At 45.6% G+C, this 21,862-nt stretch overlaps 1 long non-coding RNA gene across 1 annotated transcript; it reads left to right on the top strand.

The window, feature by feature from the left end:
- Positions 1–9,612: 9,612 nt before the first annotated feature.
- Positions 9,613–11,974, top strand: LOC144115697 (uncharacterized). The gene is made up of 3 exons (XR_013311512.1): positions 9,613–10,359; positions 10,478–10,607; positions 11,124–11,974. It is a non-coding gene; the product is annotated as an uncharacterized LOC144115697 (long non-coding RNA).
- The last annotated feature ends 9,888 nt before the right edge of the window (positions 11,975–21,862 follow it).

The raw sequence follows: 21,862 nt of genomic DNA on the forward strand, positions 1-21,862 counted from the left end.
GTGTGCAGCGACAGCGTGGACACTTCTGCATCGGAAGAAAACATTCACTAGATGCGCCTTTATTCATCATTTTAAAGCTTGAGCCGTCGTGGCGGAGAGGTAGCGTCTCCACCTCAAATGGCAAAAGCCCTGGTTCGATGCCGAGCTTCGGCGCAGATTTTTTTTTGTATTCAGTGAGTGTGCGTTGGGTTTTAGTGGCGTTCATAGATACCGCCACCGAATACGTTGGTTAGCGGTTAAGCGCAGGCTCTTTTAAGGCGCTTTTATACTTCAGCGTAACGCGCGCGCGCTGCACGGCGACGTCACGTCGGCCAAAGCGAGACCCTCTATACTCCAACTGTGCTAGACCGCCGACGCGTTCGGCGGCTTCGGCGCACTCTGACCGCACTGGCGGAGACTTGGAGCACGTCTCTAGGTCTCCTCGATTTGGCTGCACTTTCTGCACCAGTTCAGGAAGTGCGGCACTCTCGCACTCGATTTGACAGTGCAGCTAGTGCCACCTGCACTTCGACACTCGATTTGGCCTCGTGCTGCACGAGTTCTTCTGCACTAGCCTCCCGGCGAGTTCTTCTCTCGTGCAAGTAGTGCAAGGTGCTTGGCGCGCTCCGTAGCAGACGGCTCCGCGGCCGCTTGTTTTGTGAGCGGCGTTGAGACCATGTTTGAGACGGCCGCGTACCTGTGAAAGACGCGGCATCTGCGCCGGGCCCTCACCAAGCAGCTGAAATGACAGTGCGCGTATACGTGTGTGTATGCGCGCGTGTGTGCGCGTGTCTGTGTACGCGCGTAAGCGACTGGCTGGCATGGCGCACGTACGGAAGTACGTACTGCGTATGAGTTCGCATCTTTCTGTCCAGCCTCGCACGTTGCTTACACCATTTATATTTTGTGTGCAATTATTATTATAGACGCAGCACGATGGAGCGCTTCCATAAGAGGCAGATTGTGATATGTTTTATAATACGTGGGCGATCGCAACGTTTGTGGCTCGCTGCGACATCAGTACCTCGGCTTACGACAGCGACTGGGCTTGAGGTCGCCGTCAGCCCACACCTTCGCCTGCCACTTAGCCTCTGACAGTCACGTCGCCGTCACCGTCCGCCGAAAGTGAACGCAATTGAGCTCAAATATAGATCAGGCAACTCTTGGCGGACAACCGTAGTCACTTTTCGATAGGACGGAAGCTGCCTGAATCACGCGTATGGACTGTAAAAGATCGTCTCGAGCGGTAGTCTGAATAACCTGTCTAATTATTGTTGCCTCTTCGAAGTACCCGTTGAATCAGTGACGGTCGACCGGCCTGCGCCCCTTTAAACACCGCAACGGAATGAACGGTGTCAAATTCTTCACCACTTTTGGAATTAACAAAGTTCATAGCCGCTCCACGAGATGTGCCACTTGGAGCAAATACACAGCGTGCAATGCAGCTAGCACAATCTCGCGCATATGTGAAAACACGCGACAAACACCAACACGTACATGGTTGCAGCAGACGAAAGTTTCTGCACTTTTGTACTCGATTTGGCCGCTGCACCGACAGCACTAGTGTCGGGCTACACTCGCACCGCAAGAACTGGCACTACACTGACACGGCACTTTTGTGACCTAGTGCAGAAAGTGCAGCCAAATCGAGGAGACCTTCTATTTCGCGCTGAGTGCGCCAGCCGCCGCCGGCCCGGCCAGACCGGTTCGGCTCCACGACGAGGCGCGCGTTGTGACGTCATGTGCCTCCTCGGAGCCCCACCACAGCGAAATCGCAAGTTCACGGCCAGTAAAGTTTTCGCTTTAGAAAAGCACGCATCCGCTATAACACTAATAAATTCGCTGACATTTATTATGATCTTACCATCGTACACACTAAGCTAAAATTACACAACCAAACGTTTACAGGTTGGGATATCTGCAATCAGTCTGATCGCCATTCTTTTAACTTTTAGAGCTTTTACTGCCCCTGGTTCGTATGACTGCGAAAAATATAGTAAGTTTGACCTGCCTAACTCTTTGTTTCTTTATCCAGCTGCAGAAACGAAAATTGATCGCCTGATCCATGACCTTAAAAACAACAGTTCGTTTTGTTTTGATGGCATTACCGCGGCGCCTATCAAAGGTGTTTATGATATTTTATGTAAAGTTCTTGCTAACTGAAATTATGCTATTAACTACAGGAATCTTTGCAGATAAAATGAAAACTGCGAAAGACAATTCTAAATAAAGGAGGCGTTGTCGATTGTATTAGTAACTATCGCCCAATATCAGTGCTCATGCTGTTCTCAAAGATAGTCGAAAAATAATAAATCTGAGGCTAACTAAACATTTAAGCAAACATGGGTTGCTCAATGCGAACCAGTATGGTTTTCAGAAGAATAAATCAACTGATCTGCCCTTTTACGCAATAAAGATAAGTTACAGAAATCCAGTTATTTACCAGAGGAATTTTATTAGATTTTAACAAAGCGTTCAACTCAATCAAACATGAAATACCTTTCGAAAGTTATCATATAATGCAATAACAGGCGTCGCACTTTAATTATTCCGCTGCTATTTGTTAAACTTTTCGTAGTTTGTTGTTATAAATAATGCTGCCTCAGATTCTCAATTCATAAAGTGTCCCTGAGGGTTTTATACTAGGTCCTTTATTATTTTTTCTACATAATAACATCACTGCTATCCCAGGAAATCTAAATATCGTATTCTTCGCGGGTGACACGAGCGCTTTCGTTTCATCATAAAACTTACCGTCTCTAGTGTCAGTAGCAAACGAATGGCGTAACAGTCTGTCGAGATGACTCAGTGCCAACCATCTTATGTTGAAGTTTAAAAAATGAAATAAATGGTCTTTTCAGCCATAAATCAGTAAGTATAACTAGCACACTCTCGTTCCGGTCTTTGTCCTTAGAGCGCCTTTCGGTGCATAAATGCTTAGACGTTTTATTCGAAGAAAATGTTCGCTGGATAGACCACGTAGACCTCGTAACCAGCAAAAATTCCTGGTATATCGGCATTCCTAATAAATTTCGCTCCCTTCTACCAGATCACCTGAGAGAACAATTATATTTTACTACTGTCCAGTGACGTGTGAAGTACTGTTTACTAGGGTGGGGCACGGGTTCCAAAACAAGCGTGAAAACATTTATCTCTTGCGAGAGAAAGGCCTTCGTTTCATTTTTAATGTGCAGAGAGATGATTCTGACTGAGGATACTGGAGACAACGCCAAGTATTAAATATTACAACCCTCTACAACCAGCGGCTGTCAGAAACTATATACTGACAATAAAAAACATACCTTAGTGTTTTTTAAAAAAATACATTAACAGAGATCCGCATTACGACTTCAGAATCTTTAACTTCATAAAACCTCGAATAAGAACTGGGTACGGACTGCAATTAGTTTAATGGAAAATTCTCCTTCTTTTGAACATTTACCCTTATATATTTCTCATAATAGGTCAATCATCGTCCTTGTTCACCTTCAGGAAAAAAAAAGCTTAACTCTATTTTGTGGAACATATGTACATATTTATTATATTCCTGCTGTGTTATTGCATATACTGTACCACAAATTGTTCTCTCATGTTATGCAAATGATGACTTTCATGTCTTGCTTTCTTCTAAGTATTCCTGAAGGATTATGCATCATGTCCATGATCTGCAAATAATTTTTTTTTTGCTGCGAGCCCTGCTGCCTTGTTATACTGCACGCAATCTTACTTGGCACCGAAGGCCCAGTCAGGTGACTTGTATGTCCCCTTTTACCTCGGTTCCGGAGGAAACAACTGTTTGCCTGAATTTCATACAAACAGACAATATTGTCCCTCCCTACAAGGACCGTTGACCGCTGCTTTAATTTAAAATGGAATAATTTGTTCTTCCAGCATTCCGCTCTGAGTGTTTCGATCTTTAATCATGCGTTGTATTCATCTCTTTGCTACTTGCCAGTGCAAAGTTATACAAAAATTGGAGCTTCCAAAGGTGTTAATCATAATCTTCTATCATCAGGTCTTCTCAAACCAGCCCTGTGAGTACTTCACGCCCCCACACAGTGAATAGAAACAGAGAAATTATCTCCTTGCCTTGCACCCTTCATGGTTGGTATTTTATTACCTTTCAAATTTCATTTCATTTTCATTTCATTTATTGAACCCTCAGGGCCAAAGGCATTAAAGAGGGAAGTGGTTACAAAACAAAAAATACATAAATAGATGCAATGCATATTACAGAACAAGTATTATCATTCTCCTGTTATACAATGTTAGCTAGTGCAGAACGAAAATGCTGGTTATCAATTATGTCGACGATATCTGCGGGAAGGCGGTTCCATTCACGTGATGTACGAGGCAAGAAAGTCTGAAATGCCGTTTTAAGCCTGGACTCCATGTACGCGAAAACTCACGCGAACGCGAAGGCGACGGCGGCGGCGACGGCTGGCGTTCGCTCTGTCGCTTGTGGGCAACCTCCATGCAAGCGAAGGCGGCAGGCGACGCGAACCCGCGACGTGCGCAGCGGATTCCGTGCTTTGCGCACTCAAGCTTAGAAACACGCCCGTAACCTGTTCTCTCTCTTAAAATTTTGTGAGTGTGCCTCATAGTCAGGGCCAAAGGAATATTTCCTCTACGGCAGCGGTGTAGCGGCAGTGGAGATAGCCAAAGGCGTGCTTGCGGAGACGAAGTCACATCACGGGTTCACGGGGGAGGTGTGCTTTCGTTCGGTGCCTGTGCACTCCGGCTTAGTAAAAACACTCCCATAAACTGTCACCGCAACCTGAATGTAAGTGAGCAAACTATTATATACCACTGAGAATGCACGCCGCGAGTGTTTCTGCACAGTTGGAGCGCAGCGGCACGGTGGATCGAGCGCCGGTATCCGCGGCTCGACACGCATCTCTCCCTGCAGTACGCCCGCTCGCGTAGCCCGCTCCAAATGCTGTTAGCCCTCCGCACCCAACAAGTAGATTGTTTTAATTATTTAAATCGTGCGGGTCTGCCTCTCAGCTACAAAACCAAATATTTTCTCGACGGTGGCGATGACCAAGACGACGGGCTGGTTTCGTGAGATGTGCCCGTGAGAAACCGTGGACAAACCGGAAACGGCTTTGGGGGGCTCTGATTGGCCAGTCGCGTGGGGGACTTCCGGGCGACGAGCGAAATTTTCTGTGGGTGCAGATCCGAGCGACACGGCAAGCGACACATGCATTTTGCTTCGCGCGACGGCGTCGCTCGTCGCTTGCCGCCGTCGCCTTCGCGTTCGCGTGAGTTTTCGCGTACATGGAGTCCAGGCTTTAGTGTTACATGATTCAATGCCAACTTTGTGAAGATGATCAATGCGATTTCACACGTATCTGGGGGACGAAATGAGGGAATCGCGAAGCGTGGGGTGATGGTATAGTTTATGAAAAAGGCTAAAACGAATTGTCTGCCGGCAGGATGCTAAAAGAGGTAAAGAAAGATTAGATTTCATGCTTGTTACACTTGCGGTACGGTTAAAGTTGGATAAGATAAAACGAGCAACGTTATTTTGAACCAGCTCAAGCAAAGTTATCAGTTTTTCATGATGCGGATCCCATATCGCTGCGGCATATTCCAGATTAGAACGTATTAGTGCTTTATAAAGCAATAATTTCAAAGAAGATGGAGTTTTGGAAAAGTTACGGCGCACGTAGCCCAACATGCGGTTAGTTTTGTTAGCAATGTACTGAATATGGCGAGTCCAGTTAAGGTCAGCAGAAATATGAACACCCAAGTATTTATATGAAATAACCGCTTCCAAGGCAACGTTATTTAGGTTGTACACAGGCGGAGAGTTTGAACTTCTTGATATTCGCATAATTTTGCACTTATTAGTATTAAGTTCCATTAGCCATTCATTACTCCAAAGAGAAATGTTATATAGATCACGCTAGAGAATGTTAGCATCGTCGGGGGATTTTATTTCGCAGAAAACAACACAGTCGTAAGCAAACAAAAGAATGTTAGATGATACAATGGAAGGGAGATCATTTATGTAAATAAGAAATAAAAGGGGCCCAAGCACTGACCCTTGTGGCACGCCCGAGTAAACTTCGCTGAAAGGTTAATTAAAATTATTAGCGTAAACGAACTGCGATCGGTTAAGAAGAAAGTATTCAACCCATTTCAGAACATTGTAGTCAATATTCAGTTGGGTTAGCTTTAAGAATAGTAAGCGGTAACATACCTTGTCGAATGCTTACGAGTAATCTAGGAAAATGCAGTCAGCTTCTGATGCGCGATCTAAAATATGGTGAAGTTTGATGGTGAAGCTGGCAAGTTGGGTTTCACAAGAAAATGACCTCCGAAAGCCATGCTGTGCAGGTGTAAAAAACGAATTGTCATCGAGAAAGTTCACAAGGTTAGTGAAGATGACATGTTCTAATAGTTTGCAACAAGTACTAGTGAGCGAGATGGGGCGATAATTTGTTGGGGATGTTCTATTTCCTGATTTGAATAATGGAACCACCTTCCCGACTTTCCATTGTGTTGGCAGAATGGAACTATCGAGAGTCTGCTGAAAAATTTTTGTTAGTATTTAGGAACTGTAGACAATTGTATTTTTTTTTAATTTTGCATGAATAGAGTCAAAACCGGGCGATGAATGAAATTGTAGGGCATCATTAAGTTTAGCAACGCCAGATGAATCGTTGAAAATTTGAGGCATAGTTGGGAAATTATACCGGAGTGGAACGGGATGTTTGGTGTTTGATGTGCGTGAGAAGTTCTGAACCAAAGTTTCGTTAAGTTCTGATGAGCATAAATCAGCCGCAAAAGGGTCACCTGACGCGTCCGTTAAGTTAATAGATTATTCGATATGGGGGTTAACGATGCGCCAAAATTTTTTAATGTAGGTAGATAGCATGGATGGTAAAGTGTTAGAAAGGAAGTTATCTTTTTCTTGCTTAAGCGCAGTTATATAGGCATCAGCGGCAGTCTTGTATGCGTCCCAGTGAGCGTTACATGGTGATAGCCTGGCTGTGCGATATCGGCGCTTTTTTCTGTTAGATAGGCGTCTTATATGGGCGGTATACCATGGGGCTTGAGGATTAGAAGTGATGGTGCGTCTTGGAACATATTTCCGAGTTAGTTCGTGAACATTGGCCGTGAACATATCCCAGTTAGTTTGCACAGAGCGATCGTCAAAGTTTCTGAAGAAGTTTTGAGTAAAAACTGATAATTCATTGTTAATGGCATCGAAGCCTGCTCTAATATAATCTAGTATGGTTTTTTTCTTTCTTGCAGGTTTAGGACAGGCAGTGTTAATGTTGAATATGAGCAAAGAGTGATCACTTATGTTAGGTAAGTAGGTGATGGCTGTTAGGATCAAATCTATAGTGTTGGCTGCGTTGACAGATATTCTGGTAGCGTTAGTGACTTATTGGGTAAGTGAAAAAAAGGGAGCATAAATCAAGAAAATCACTGGCATCGGATAAAAATTGAGATAGGGTGGGAGGCTGGGTAACCCAAGAAATAGTCGGAAAGTTAAAATCACCTAGTAAAAAGAAGGAAGAAGATGGAAATCTAGTGTGTATTATGTTAAGTTCGTCATGAAGGTCGTTAATAAACGAGCGTTGAGAAGAAGGGGGACGATAGCATACGCCGAATATTATTTTCTGATGGTCGAGAGTAACTGATGCCCAGACAGTTCCCAAGACGCTATTAGTGTAGATGCGTGATGACGGTATGTATTTCGAAATAGCAAGGAGCACGCCGCCTCCCCATTGATTAGTTCGGTCATTGCGATATACTGCGAAGCGGTGTGCGTTGTGAAATAGTTTGTAATCGTGAACTTGAGATGATAGCCAAGTTTCAGTAAGTGCGATGATATGCGCAGAACAGGTGTCGATTGCCGATGAAAGAGAAGTTTTCTTACTCAAGATACTTCTGATGTTAGTATAAAGAATCATAACATCAGATGGTGATGAATGACCACTGCCCCTCTCGCGCCCCAGGACGCCCCATGTGGCGAAGCGACTGATCCTTGGGGCGCGTGTTCAGATGGCAGCTCGATTTCATCGATTGTGTCGTTAGATGGATTGTACATGAAGCATTTGCCGCGTATGTATAGCTTATTGTAGCGAAGGCGAAATTTGGGTGATCCCGGATGGCCGATTTCAAATTCGGTAAGTTTCCGTCTCGCAATTCGAGTGAAAAATCTTCGCTTATTGAAATTTTGTGTTCCTTGAAATTATTGCGATGTGATAGGATTAACTCTTATTTTGTAGTTAGGAAACTTGGCAATAATTGGTCTGCATTTATTAGCGGAAAATATCCCTAAACGATGAACACTCTGAAATGGATCGTTTAGTAGCTAGTCAAGAACATTCGTTAGTGCGTTGGTCAGTGTGCTTTCAGTTTGTTGCCACGTTTCAGATGAATCTGTCAGTCCATGAAAAATCAAATTATCGCGGCGCGACCTATCCTCCATATCGTCTAGGCATTTTTGTAAAAAGTTATTTTGTGAAGTTTAGCGTTCAATTGATTCTTGCATGCCTGCAAATTCATGGCTGAAGGTGTCAAGAACTTTCCCTTTCTCTTCTAGTTCGTCCAAATGCTTCTGAATGTTAGTTATTCTTCTTTCGATGCTTTTTTTGTCCAGCCTTAATGGATTTAATATCTGCGGTCAATTCAGTTTGTGCCTTCGAACTTTGCAATGAGCGGGCGTGAACATCTTTGAGCAGTTGAAAAATTACGGTCATCTGTTGTGCAGGGTCTTCGGGGAGCGATTCAATTTCTGATAGGGATCGAGTGGTGGGGCCAGGGTTCGTTTCTATGTCGCCGGAGCACAAGAGTAGGAAAGCCATAGAAAAGCAATCGCACACTGTTTTACACAGCACCCCTGGGCACGGGAAAAGCAGCAAGCCGATGTCATCGCTCTTTTTAGCGTACAAGGAAAACGTACATACCTGCATCGGTGCAAAGCGGAAGTCAGGAGCCATGCTTCTTGCAATGTTCCCGTGGCCACTGAATGTGAGGACGGAGAGGCCACAGCTTAAATTCCTTGCGGGCGATGATGCAGTTGTCGATGGGGTTGAACGGCCGAAGGCGAGCGATTCCATCGGGTGCGCAGGGATGAAAGATATGTTGAAGGGGCCATTGTCAGGCAGTGGCGGTGGTAGCATCTGAGCTGATGGGCATGGGGGAGATAGCGGTTCCGGTATCAGCCAGGTGAAGAAGAGCGTCAGCGTAACCTGCATCGGAGCAAAGCGGAATTCAGGAGCCATGCTTCTTGCAATGTTCCCGTGCCCACTCAAAAATAGCAGTTAGCATGAGTGACGTTCGTCGTTGTGTAGTTTACGTATGTATATTTTTGAGAACGTTTACACACGCCTCTTCCAAACACCGTCGTTGCGCAATGCCTGCACATCTCCTAACTGCTATTTTTGTATTCATTCAAATCAATAGACACAGATTGTAATATTCAGTCTAGTTCTCTATTACTGAATGTGTCAGTATCGTTACTGTTGAGTACATTTCTCAAACCCAGACTGTTCCCTTCGTTAACTCGGCTCTAAGCTTACTTCTATCTTCCAGTGCTCACCTTAGTAAACACTTTTCAGGCAAAGGCCTGCTATGTAAGGTCTGCCATCCATTTCTTTGGGATTAATATGTGTGCTACCTGGGGCGCGATTACGGATCAGTCTCAATCGAAATTGTCTCAAAAAGTATATCATTTGGCTCTCTCCTATTGGTCGGCGGCCATTTTGATTTTTTTCGTCACTGACTGACGTCGTAAATGGCGCAGAAGTGGTGACGTTGGCCATCTAATTATGCGAGCAGATTGAGACGATTTTTTGAGACTGGAAAAAGTAGTATCAACACGTTTGAGACAGAAAATGGCGGCTGTTTACATCGTCGTATACGCGGGTGACCGCGCGAGCAACGGTGTCGGAGGGTGCATGAAGACGACTTTGACGCGCGGGAGAGTTATTTCGAGGAGACTGCGCAGTGTCTGTGCGACGAACTCGCCGTTGAACTTGGAGGTGCGCGGGTGAGTGCGCTGTCAGTGGAGCAGCAGTGCTGCCATGTGCGCGCTGCGCTTCTTCGCCTCCGGTGGGTTTCAAGGCGCCGTTGGAAATGACGAAAACGTCGGCGCAGCCCAACCGACTGTGAACAAGCCTTTGCGGCGGGCAGCGGAGACCAATGCCAACGTTGGGTAACAGAAGGGGGGTGTTCGCTTTCCGAGGAGACCCGAGGGGAAGGCGGCGGCGAAGGAGGGCGTCCTTTGCCTAAACGTTCGCCGCGGCAGCATCTCCGGCGTCGTCGGGTGTGTCGATTGGGCACTCATCACTATCAAGGAGTCTGGGGGCAGTGCTGCGAACGAGCCGCAAGCGGTTCTACGCTGCGGACGTAATAGTGAGTATACCTCGGCCACTGTTTTTGACCGCATAAGTTCAAGTGCTACAAGTGCATGAGCTACAAGTGCGGGCCTCGGCAGCGAGAGTGAGTACGGGCTGTGCTTGTTTTTTCTCAGATCTGTGGCGCGAACATGTGCATCCTGGCCGTGGACTCGCGCTGACCCGGATCCTTCCGCGACGCGTTTGTCTGGCGGCATTCCGAGGCGGAGGAAGGCCTGCTGGACGACGGTGATTTTTTTTTTCTGGGTAAGCAGTAAAATAGCCGTGTCACCCGTCGGGCGAACTCAGTCACATCTATTGAGCTCCAGCACTATGCATTTGGCCGGATCTGCTAAAGCTACAAGAATCAGTCTGGACAGTTACACAAATGCAGACACTTTACAGTATGATACAATGTATTGCCACCCTTTCCTTTTGTTAAATATAATTGCAGCAGAAACACAGGACACATATTACATTGTTGAAATGCATAGCCTTTCCTGTTGAAGAAACCAAAGCAAAATGCACCTGACAGCGCTTGTGTTTTGTAGGCAATCATAGCGCATCATTTATATGAATATGGTGGTAAAAGACTGACCTTACAGTAGTGCTCACTTATACATCTAAATCCTGCATGTATGTATGCTCTTGAATGTCATATTCAGCAAAGCCTGGATGTGGGCTACTTGGCGTGAGTTTTCTACTGTATAGCAGAGTGTCCTGTAATGCTGTTGAGATCACTGAGAAAGGACATGCTTAGCTGCATCATTTTTTGTTATGCAGGAGACTATGTCTACCCACTGGAGCCATGGCTGCCTGCACCAGTTGCATGACATTACAGACCGGACTCAGCAGAAGGCCTGTACAACACGCCACATGCTTTCACACAATTTGTGCCTGAGCGCTGTATTGGTGTGCCGAAGAGCAGCTTCCGTTGCTTTCAAGGACACCGGATGCACCAGTGCCAGTGGAAGTGGACAGTGCGCATCATCACCGCACGTGCTGCACTTCACAGCCTCTGTTTGGATGTGCCCATATCAGCAGAGGGTGCAGGCGACACTACCTCTGACCCAGATAACAACGGGCCACCTCTAAATGGTGGCTGCCTCGTACAGACAGGATCCCTCCTCACCTGCCTCCTGAGAAGAGCATACGGTGCTGTACTTTTGGCCTCTCTAGGACGACCCGTCTCCAGAGGAAGGCGTACCGAGGGATGGTGCAACGGCAGTTGCGATGGAAAATCTAGCGTCCAGAGACGACTCACCATGCTGGCATAGAGAGTCATATCAGGCACTCTTCCCCTGTTGCCACTGTCATTTCCTTGTGTCATTGCACAACACACATCTGCAAGTGTGTGAGCAATTGTGTGATGTGGTTGTGCCCTTGGCCAACCTGTGTGCAGCGAGAAGCCAGCAGTGACAAACAAGTGCCCCCACCGGCTGCCACTTCATTTTCAGTGTGTTTGCTAGTATATCTTCCAGTCCCTCAGCAGCGTGTTGCACAGTCTCTTCCTGAAGACGGAAAAGGTGTTGAAGCAGCTCGCCCAATTTCTGAAAAGCATCATTTTGAACTCTCTTTTGTCAATGCTTATGTCAGCCCACCTGCCCCTTCTCTGGTGTCTCCTTCCAGCTTGGTGGAGTGCCTGTGGTCATTACCTGTGTGATGAACATGCATGAACCAAACGTGTAGTGCTGGAATAAGGCATGAAATATTTGTGATGCTTGTTGGAATCAAAAAGCTGTTTTTTATTGCATCATACATTCAGTAAGCGCGTTTATTTTTTTAAGCACAGCATTTGACACGAGTGTTTCTATTGCAGAAAAGGCAGTGTACATACAAGCATACTTTACCTTGATGTACAATTACCGTATGGCATTTCTGAGTGCAGTTAAGAAAAAAAAATCTGAAAAATTGAGTTCAAAGTGCATGTTTTCTTTCATACAGAGGCCACCTGTACAATAAATATGGCATAGTACAGTGTACATGATGCATTTTCCGGACTACAAAACATTTTGGCACATATAAGTAGTGTAAATACCAAAGCTAAGCTTTTAGCGTAATGGTGTGTGGCTAGGGGTTTCGCTCTGTGCTAAAAGCTGTACCTACTGCAAGGAAACCGCTGTACAACAATGCATAATAAAGATTGTAAGGTGCAGTGGCTACAATGACTGCTGAATGACTAGAACATCTTCACTGATAGGCAAAGATGTGTAAACATCACAGACACATCATCAAGGAGATGGTGTGTGATTAGAGGTTAGTTTACAATCACAAATCATGCAACACCGTTACTGGAAATGCTCTACAGCTCTAAGAATATACAGGCAGCTCCATTGTGGGAAATTTTGAGCACTCGGTTATTGCCCCATAACTGACACCTAGCTTGGTTTGCGTAACACAGGGCTATGAAGTCTTGTCCATGATGACACAAGACGGTGACAATGCCGAATGGCCGGACAAGCTCCTTGTGCTATCATATAATATGTGTGATAAGTGCAACTGCTGTCAAGCTACTTTTCGCCTAGGTATTTAATGTCCTAGTCATTTTCAACTGGCTGTTCCCTTTCAAACTGGAGTGGCTTGTATACAGGGTGTCTCAGATATGATGGACCATAATTAAAAAAAAAAAGTGGTCTTCCGACCTGAAAGGAAGTGCATGTTAGAAGCTATGCAAAGTATTTAAAGCCCTTCAAACACTGCCCTCACCAAACCCAGTTATACCAACATCACTCCGCCTGCTGAGCAAAATACAATATTACACATCACTGCCCTGTCCTACCTACCTCACTGCCCTGGATCATATGCAATTCAAGCGCTGTGTACCAGCAAACATGAACAAACTTGCTCAACTTTCTGCCCAGTTGCAATTAGCCTCTATACAAGCAGACTACTTCTTTCCAGGTTGACCCTGGATCTACTACATGATCAGTAAATAACGTTAATGGAACAAGCTCGTTCTCTCCTCGGTGACAATAGCAAAGTTATCAAGTCAAGTGCTTCCTTTCTCTCTAAACAAAGTGGAGCATAAACATCACAATTTCTGCATCTTGCACAGGAAAAAAAAGAAACTACGGCAACAACTGAACATAAACCGAACGGAGCTACAAAAATACAAACGAAACATCAAGTGCTTAGCCCGATGTGGGCGGCAACACTTGGTTACGAGGCAGAAGAGTGCTGCCACAGAGGCAGGCCGTGTCGGCTCTCATTTCCCGCACCGAGATTGCAAGCTATCAGCAGCTGCACCTGTCTGTCGGCAGTTGCTTCTATGTGATGATTCATGGTTTTCTGGTATTTTCTAAAGAAAATAAACAGAACCACACGTCACTCGGCGATCGATAGGCGCCGACCGAGAACACAGACTAAAGTTGTCTTCGTCGATTTTCGAGCCGAGCGCTGCTTGTAAGTTGATCTCGGCAGGCCCGTAGCATTCACTGCCTTCAATCAGATTTTTCTGCGCACTTAAGACATCCGCAAAGTACCTTGATTTCAGACGACACGCGAAAAAACAGGAACTAGCCATGGAATCAGCTGTTTTCTTGCAGGCCGCCATGTTCACGTTATGCCACTGCCAGCGCGCCCTCATGGCAAGAGAAGTTAACCTGCAGCAAATTTAATTGCAAAACTGAAAATGCTTCTAATTTTCCCTCATGTTGTTGAGATTGCAACACAGTTTACTACCAAAATAAAACATTGCTTGTTTTATTCATTGCGTTTTTGTTCATTTTCAGACTAATATGTTCACGCTATACCGCTGACAGCACACCTTCGCGGCAAAAAAAGTGACTGAACAGCAAACTTAATTGCAAAAATGAAAACACTGGTTCTTTTGCTTGGTGCTGTTGGGTTTGAAATACAGTTACTTAGCAAAATAAAACATTACTCGTTTTTATTCACTGCGTTTTTACTGCAAAACATTAGTCTACGGTCCCTTGTCGTGCGATTAGTGGTTTCGGGGCGGAGCCCACCGCCTCCTTGCTCCGCATTGGCCGATTCGGCGGTCGGCATTTCTCGGTGTCGTCATTTTGACGTCACTGTCTCAATATTGAGACAGTTTTTTGAGACTGATCCGTAATCGCGCCCCTGGATCGTCCGCTGCCTGCTCGGATATTAGCGGCTGACTGGCGGCGGCGCCAAGCGGCGTACGACTGCCGGGCTTTGCAGGTGAAGTGACGACGGCACTTTGTGGACAGCATCCGTGACGAAGAATAAAGTTGTACCGTCTGGATGCGGGCTTTTTAAGGTTATACAAGGCCACTTTACGGATTATTTCGCGAAGGTATGCGGTGTCGATGTTGCCGGCCGTTAAGCGGGCAGGAAAGAGACTAGAAACGCTAGAATTCCCGGTAAGTCGACGATAATGATCCGCGCGCGTGGCCAGGGCTCGCTCTTTGTTGTTCGCTTCGGTAACAAAAGTTGCCATTTTCGTCAGAAGAGGTCGAATAAGGCGGCCGAAGATGTTACTCTTGTCGCCCTTCATTACAGCACGCGCCTTTTTGTCCTCAGTAGCTCGGGGGTAGGCGCGGGCACTAAGCCGAAAGACGTCTTCTAGAAAACTGGCCACGTTCTCATCTTGTCCCTGGAACCTAGTTTTCAGGAGATTCTCTGCGCGTTGTCTGCGATATTGGTTCGCGACTGTCTTCTCCGCAGTCCGATACTGAATCTGCCCCGAAAGTAAGGGAAGTCTCGTAATTTTTGTACCACTGACAGGCAGCGCCCTCCAGACAAAAAGTAGAATCCGCGCTATTCCTAGATGACTGCAATGCAGGAATGCTTGCGTGCTGACCAGTGTTCTTAGGTCATAGCAACGCAGTTTGCTCGTGAAATTTTCAGGGGCGAGTCGAAATGGTCCATCCATCTCGAGCACTAGATCAAATCGAAGGCAATTGCGACTAGCGGGAGTGTAGGCAACGAGCGCAAGTTTGCGAAGAGCGTATCTCGTGCGGAGAGCCTGCTGCACAGGTGAAGAGGGCGTGCCGAAAGAGTGTCACGGAAGGAGCACTAGTGGAAGAGGGCCGACTGGCCTTGGAAACGTGCCGGGAAGCATGGGATGCAGTGAAAGAAATGAGGAGTCTAGCTTTAGCACAACCATATTAGAAAATTTTAGCACAGCGCGTACCGGTACCCTATCGCGAGCCGCAAGTACTCGCGTGCTAATTGGTAAAGATGCGTAAGGCGTGCTGCACCCAGCTCGCCAGCACGTGGTACCCTCACAATGATTCTGATTGGTCTCGATGTGACATATGTAGGCCCAGAAAGCGGGAACATGGCGTCATATTGCGCCCTCACAGCGGACTTTGGAGGTCGAGCCACCGCCTCTGGTGTCAGGCCATGGTATATGCTGTCGTTGCCATCTTTTCAGTGCAACAGTCCCCTTCGTGCTGCCGTGCTCATATGCCTTCGCAACTTTGCTCTTATAGGTAATAATTTAAAACACCGCGTGGTTTTATACAGCACAAACTGGCGCTATTTTTAGCTAACACTTTACATGAAACAGGAAACGAGGAACTTTAAGGTGCAATAAAGCTAGCTCTTGGGCCAGTTGGTGCCTCTTGAAATTGCAAAAAAAGGGAATACCAGCGGCTACGAAAGACGCCCAACATCTCTTTTCTACTATACGCGTCTTTTATACCCGTTGGTACCTCCTTTTGTTACAATTTAGATTATATTTGAGCCTTGTTTAAGCCGCACATTGCGTCGGTGAGTGCGTCAGGAATCACCCGGAAAAATCGCCGTTTTTAAACCTGCTACGAAGAAAGGCAGATATTACTAAGTGCTAGAAACGGCGTACATCTGAGCGCCAGTAGGATGACGTCTGAGGTCAGTAGGATGACCAACAGTTCGTCGAAGGCAGCTGTTGCTTACCGCACCTAACAGTAGGAGGTAGCAAGAAGGGATAATAAGAGGGACCTAGGGTTCAGGAGCACACTCGTTTCTCCTTTTCAAGAAAAATGCGAGCGTTTATGAAGGCCGGATTGGTAAAAATCGGCCTCCACGATGAGTCTCATAATGGACTGTGGAGAGTGGTGAAGAATGAATGGGAAAGTGGAAGCAGACACGAGCCTTCTCAGTGTTCTCTCTGTTACCCTTGCGCTCAGCGTTGCTGCTGTTGGGGAATTCACCGGTGAGAGTAGCCTCACTGAAGCTCGTGGTGAGCCAAATCCTTTCTCAACCTTTTTAGCCGTTTGCGGAAAGCACTTTAGAGTTATTTATAGACACGACTCGAAAAACGTTGCTCCTATTGGGCTCCAACCTACCAAATGAACCATGAACGGTTGGTTTATTTTGATCACTCACATAGTTGTTTTCATGTAGCGCTTTTTTGAAACAGAATGAAGTATATCAAACTCAATGGGGAGACTGGAATGCCTGCTTAAGGCTCTGTTCTCTGTTGAAGAGCCCATTAGCTTTTTTTGTATATATGTGCGCGCGCATCAGTAGAAAGCAGCGCTTCTGAGCTAGGAGAGAAAGCGCACGCGGGCTCTATACTTCAAAAGTTTGCGCTCCGCTGAGTGGTGCCTGATCAGCGGCAGGCGTTGCCTCTACCTGAACGGAACACCTCAGCAGATGACGCTCTCTCAAGCTGAAGGATTTCTTCACATGCGCTCACTCTATCCCACTTTCCGCTCTGCTTCGTCGTATGGAGTTTACCCGGCGTCCGGTCGACGGTCGCCTTATATTATTTGCAAATTGAAGGGCTCTGCCTGATCGACTACGTTACGCAGAAAAATAGCGTCACTTTCTAGATTATTATCGTGATGTTTTGACTTTGAAAGAAGGAAACCACCACCTTAGTACCCAGGAGAAAGTCTTCCGAAACTCTTGCTAGGAAGGATGGATGAATCAATATTAAGAAATGCACAAATTGATAGTAATTATATTGTGTTCAACATGCTTCAACAGTCCTCTTGTTATTCAAACCGGGTGAGGGTGGCAATGCACAGCAGTCAGCCATGTCTTCAAAACTTTCGCTTTGCCTTCTTGTTGCGCTTCGTAGTGGAAGGCAGGCATTGTATCGGACCTTAAATTACACCCTTTGTCATAAATACGAAGCCCATTCACTTTACTTCAAGACCGTGCAGCGTGACATATTTTTCATCCTCAGTGTTTGAAATCTCTTCAAGGGTGAGCTGAGTGGAGTTTCGTGGCACATAAGCAGCCAAGGCTGTCATGCACGAAACATACGGTTAAAAAGTTTCGCTGTTGCGTAAAAAGTGAGAACTTTTTCAGATGTATACATCCACTAAACCATTATCTTTTTTAGAGACTGAAGAACACCAGAAAAACAAGTGCTTTTTCTTCTGACGAACGTTAGGAGAAAAAGGATTTCTTGATTTTAAAATAAAGTCAAATGTTCCTTGTTTTCCTTTTTACGGTTTGTGCATGAGAATAAAATGTGGTTTACTCTCAGCTCATCTCCACACGATTCACAGAGAGGTTTGTCTCGGTTTGCGAATATGAAGTCTGTAAGGTGTGTGTGGTGTGCCTAATATGAAGACGCCATAGAATTATTTCGATCAAACGTTCGTCGTGTCAGCCTAACTTGCTTTCCCCAAGTTCGGCTTAAAGGCATACTGCATTAATTTACGACTTTTGGTGAAATCACTTAAATTGGATTCAGAAGGTGCGATTATCTTAAGTTTCAGTCTTTATTTCATGTATTTTTGCGCGGATAGCGTTATTTCGTAGGTTTTATGAGCGCGCGCCAGTAGCCGCAAATGAAATCACCTGCAGCCTTGACTTGACGGCCCCGCATCAGCGGCAGGCTATGTTGGCGGTGGTTTCTCGTCTGCGTCAGCCAGTGGCACATGACGGTGCGAGTTGCCGCCGCCAACATATCAGCCTGCCGCTGGTGCGGGGACGTCAAGTCAAGGCTGCAGGTTATTTCGTTTGCTCGAACCACGCTTGACCGCAGCACGATCGTGGCGTGCAAATGCGTTAGTCACGTGGTTTATTTTGTATTTCGCGGAATTTCTTTCGAGCTGGGAAAAAAAGACACACGTAAGGGTTTCCTTATTGTAAGTGACTGAATGGGGGTTTCTGAAGGCGCTCGACAACCCTTCAAATGCAATTGGTTGTCTTAATTTGTCAATATTTATTAATTTAGATAATTAAACTTAAACTATTAATTACGAAACAAAACGTTGCCTGTGGTGCGTAAGACGGCTGTAACCAATATGCAACTGGTTTCACTCGCCTGTCTGTAATGATTTATTTTTTAACCGTCAAGTTAGCTGGGACACCTGATATATATCAGGTCGACATAGTTTAGTTTCGAATTGTGGTGGTCGCGTATCACGCTGCTTGCTGCCTGTTATTATTTTATTCCATTACGTAACAACCTCGGTTACCATGGCAATCATTGAGCTAATATTTGCATTATAACGCATAACGCTGGGACCCGAAACGCGAGAAGTAGAGTTTAACGCTCTGAAAGCATGCAGCACGCAGCTTTTGCGCCATGAGCATTATTAGTGCGCTGCCAGACTTACGTGCGTAACTCCCATGAACGGAGTCTGGCGCGTGATTCTCGTGGCACTGGCCTGTTATTAAATTGCCAACGTTCTTACTTTCTGATGGTCTCTCGGTCACAAGCGTAGAACCTCTCCGCTCATTTTAACGCGACAGCGTTAAGGAGCTCGTGTCGCAGAAAAGCGTTTGTCATCGGCGTCGACCGTAAGCGAAAAATCCATCCATCATCCTCCTCCTCGCAATGTACGCCGCTAGCCCAACAGAGAGCGCGCGATGGCAGCGCAAGGAAAGCAAGGGACGCCTGTCACATATTTCGGTGGGCAACCCGGACCGCGCCACAAAGGAAGGAAAATGAAATGAAAATTGATTTTAATGAAAGGAAGTGACGCGTCTGACATATCTGTTGTTCGGGCGCAGTAGGGCCGTGCGGGCACGCAGGAATCACGCGGTGAGCGGCGAGCAACGCAGGGCACATCCAAAGCGCGTTCAGCACTAAGCTTGCGGCTTGCTGCCCGTTCTTTCGGCGCGGAAGCTATGCTGGCGTTCGTGGCATCGGGTTTGTCGAGAACGATGTGCCGACGAACTACGACTGCAACTTGAATCCCGCGCGGTTCGGCAAGACGCCTGGCAGCGCGTCTACGTGGTTTGCTGCTCCGCGAGTCCGTTTCACCGTACGTAGCAGAGCGATTTGTCATTTTGTGCGGTGATTTTAACTTGCCAAAGATAAACTGAGAATCGATGAGCGTCTTGTCTTCATGCCGGCATTCTGATTTGCTACGTGATATTGCCTTTTCATTTAATTTGAAGCAGGTAGTTGAACCTTCGCGGGTCACTGTGACCACGAGTTCGCTTTTGGATCTTGTGTTTGTATCTGATGTTATTGAACGGCTCGGGTTTACGGTAGATATTATGCCTCGTATATCCAACCACGATCAAGTGATCTTCAAAACCAAAATGCCACGTCCAATTACACGCAGAACAACGAAACAATTTCATGACTTTAATACCGCTGAGGATGAAAGTATTCCAGATCTTCTTGAACAAAACTACGACAAATTGTTTGCTGCGCACATTGACAGCGACATGAGACCGAATGACTTGTGGCTGGATTTTAAAAATACGGTGCACAGGTGTATACATCGGTACGTCCCGCTGAGGAATAAAAAAATCCACAGCCAGAGTCGTTGGATTACACGTGAAATACTTCATTTAAAGCGCCGTATAAAACGCCTTTCCCACAATATGTCAAATGTCAGACACAGTACTCTGGCATCACTTCGCAGAGACTTAAGAAACAAAATGAAGGTATCGAAATTTCAGTACTTTAATCTTAAACTGCACAAATTTCTTGTTAATGACCCGCGAAAATTCTGGGCTCACCTAACAGAAAAAAAAAGACGCATTAAACAAACTGACAATAAATAGTGTGGACGTTAGTAATAACCAGAAAATAGCTACAACGTTTAATGACTATTTCTCTTCTGTGTTTCTGGTAGGTGATGACCGGACAACTGATTTCAGATCAAGTAATCTTCATGTACCCGATCATTCTATAAGTGAAGCAGGCATTTTCTCCGCTCTTCTTCACCTAAATATAAAGAAATCATCTGGGCCAGATGACATTCCGAATACGTTTCTTTACAGGTACGCGGAATGGTGCGCGAAAAACCTCTCTATTATTTTCAATGCTAGTCTGCATAGAGGTGAGGTCTCTAGTTACTGGAAACTGGCTAAAGTTGTCCCACTTCATAAATCTGGTAATAGGCTCCGCGTCATAAATTACAGGCCAATAAGCTTAATGTTCACTGCAGGTAAAGTAATGGAACACTTCATTTTTAAGCACATCACAACGTTCTTGGAGGAAAACAACTTTTTAGCTCAGTCCCAACATGGTTTTCGCCGTGGGTTATCAACTACGACACAGTTATTACAGACTACCAACGATTTCTCCTCAACTCTTGATACAGCAGGGCAAATTGATGCCATTTTTCTGGATTTTGAAAAAGCGTTCGACCGAGTACTCCACTGTAAACTTTTACTTAAACTTAAGCACATCTTAGAAAATAAACAAATTCTGCAATGGCTTGATTCATACTTATCCCACCGCCAGCAGTACGGGCAGATCCCTGATTCAAGTTCATCGAGCACTGCAGTGCTCTCAGGAGTGCCGCAGGACTCAGTCCTCTGGCCACTTCTTTTTCTTATATATTTAAATGACCTCAAGTTCGATTTTCCTGTGCAGGCTCGTTTTTATTTGCAGACAATTGCGTAACTTATCACACAATTCTCTCCGAATGCGACCAGCTAATTATAGATAACTATTGAGGTGCTGTTAGTAACTGGTGCAACAACTGGAAAATGTCGTTAAATGTTAGTAAGTGCAAACAAACGACCATAACCAGGAAAATTTTCCTTGATGCACTCTTACAAAATTAATAGCGTCTCTCTTGAACGGGTAGATGAATTTAAGTACCTTGGCGTAACGATCAGTTCGAATCTAAGTTGGAGGCCGCACATTAATAACATAACCTCAGTAGCATCTAAAAGACTATGGCTTTTAAAATACCGGCTAAAACATCCTTCCACTAAAACAAAGCTTGTGGCGTATACTTCCCTAGTGCATCCATTACTCGAATATGCGGACGTAGTATGGGACCCGCATACGAAAATGGATGCAAAATAAATAGAGCGTGTCCAAAAAAGAGCACTGCGTTTCATTTTCAACGCCTACGGAAGACAGGTATCGATATCTGATCTTCTTAGTTGTTCCGGTTTACCCACCTTGGAATCTCGTCGCAAAATGAATCGCTTAAAAATGTTATTCGAGATCGTCAATAATCACACCAAAATAGACTTTGACAATTATATGCAGTACAACAGAACACGACAAACTCGGCACAAACACGATAAAATCATTGTAACGCCCAAATGCAGAACCACTGCATACAAGCTGTCGTTCTTCCCAAGAACGATAGCCGATTGGAATGCGTTACCTCGCGAAGTGGTGCACCTTATCTTCAGCTGAAACATTTTTATCTCCAATCAAGCCC

The sequence above is a fragment of the Amblyomma americanum genome, chromosome 1 (assembly GCF_052857255.1).
Source record: "Amblyomma americanum isolate KBUSLIRL-KWMA chromosome 1, ASM5285725v1, whole genome shotgun sequence".
Taxonomy (NCBI): Eukaryota; Metazoa; Arthropoda; class Arachnida; order Ixodida; family Ixodidae; genus Amblyomma; species Amblyomma americanum.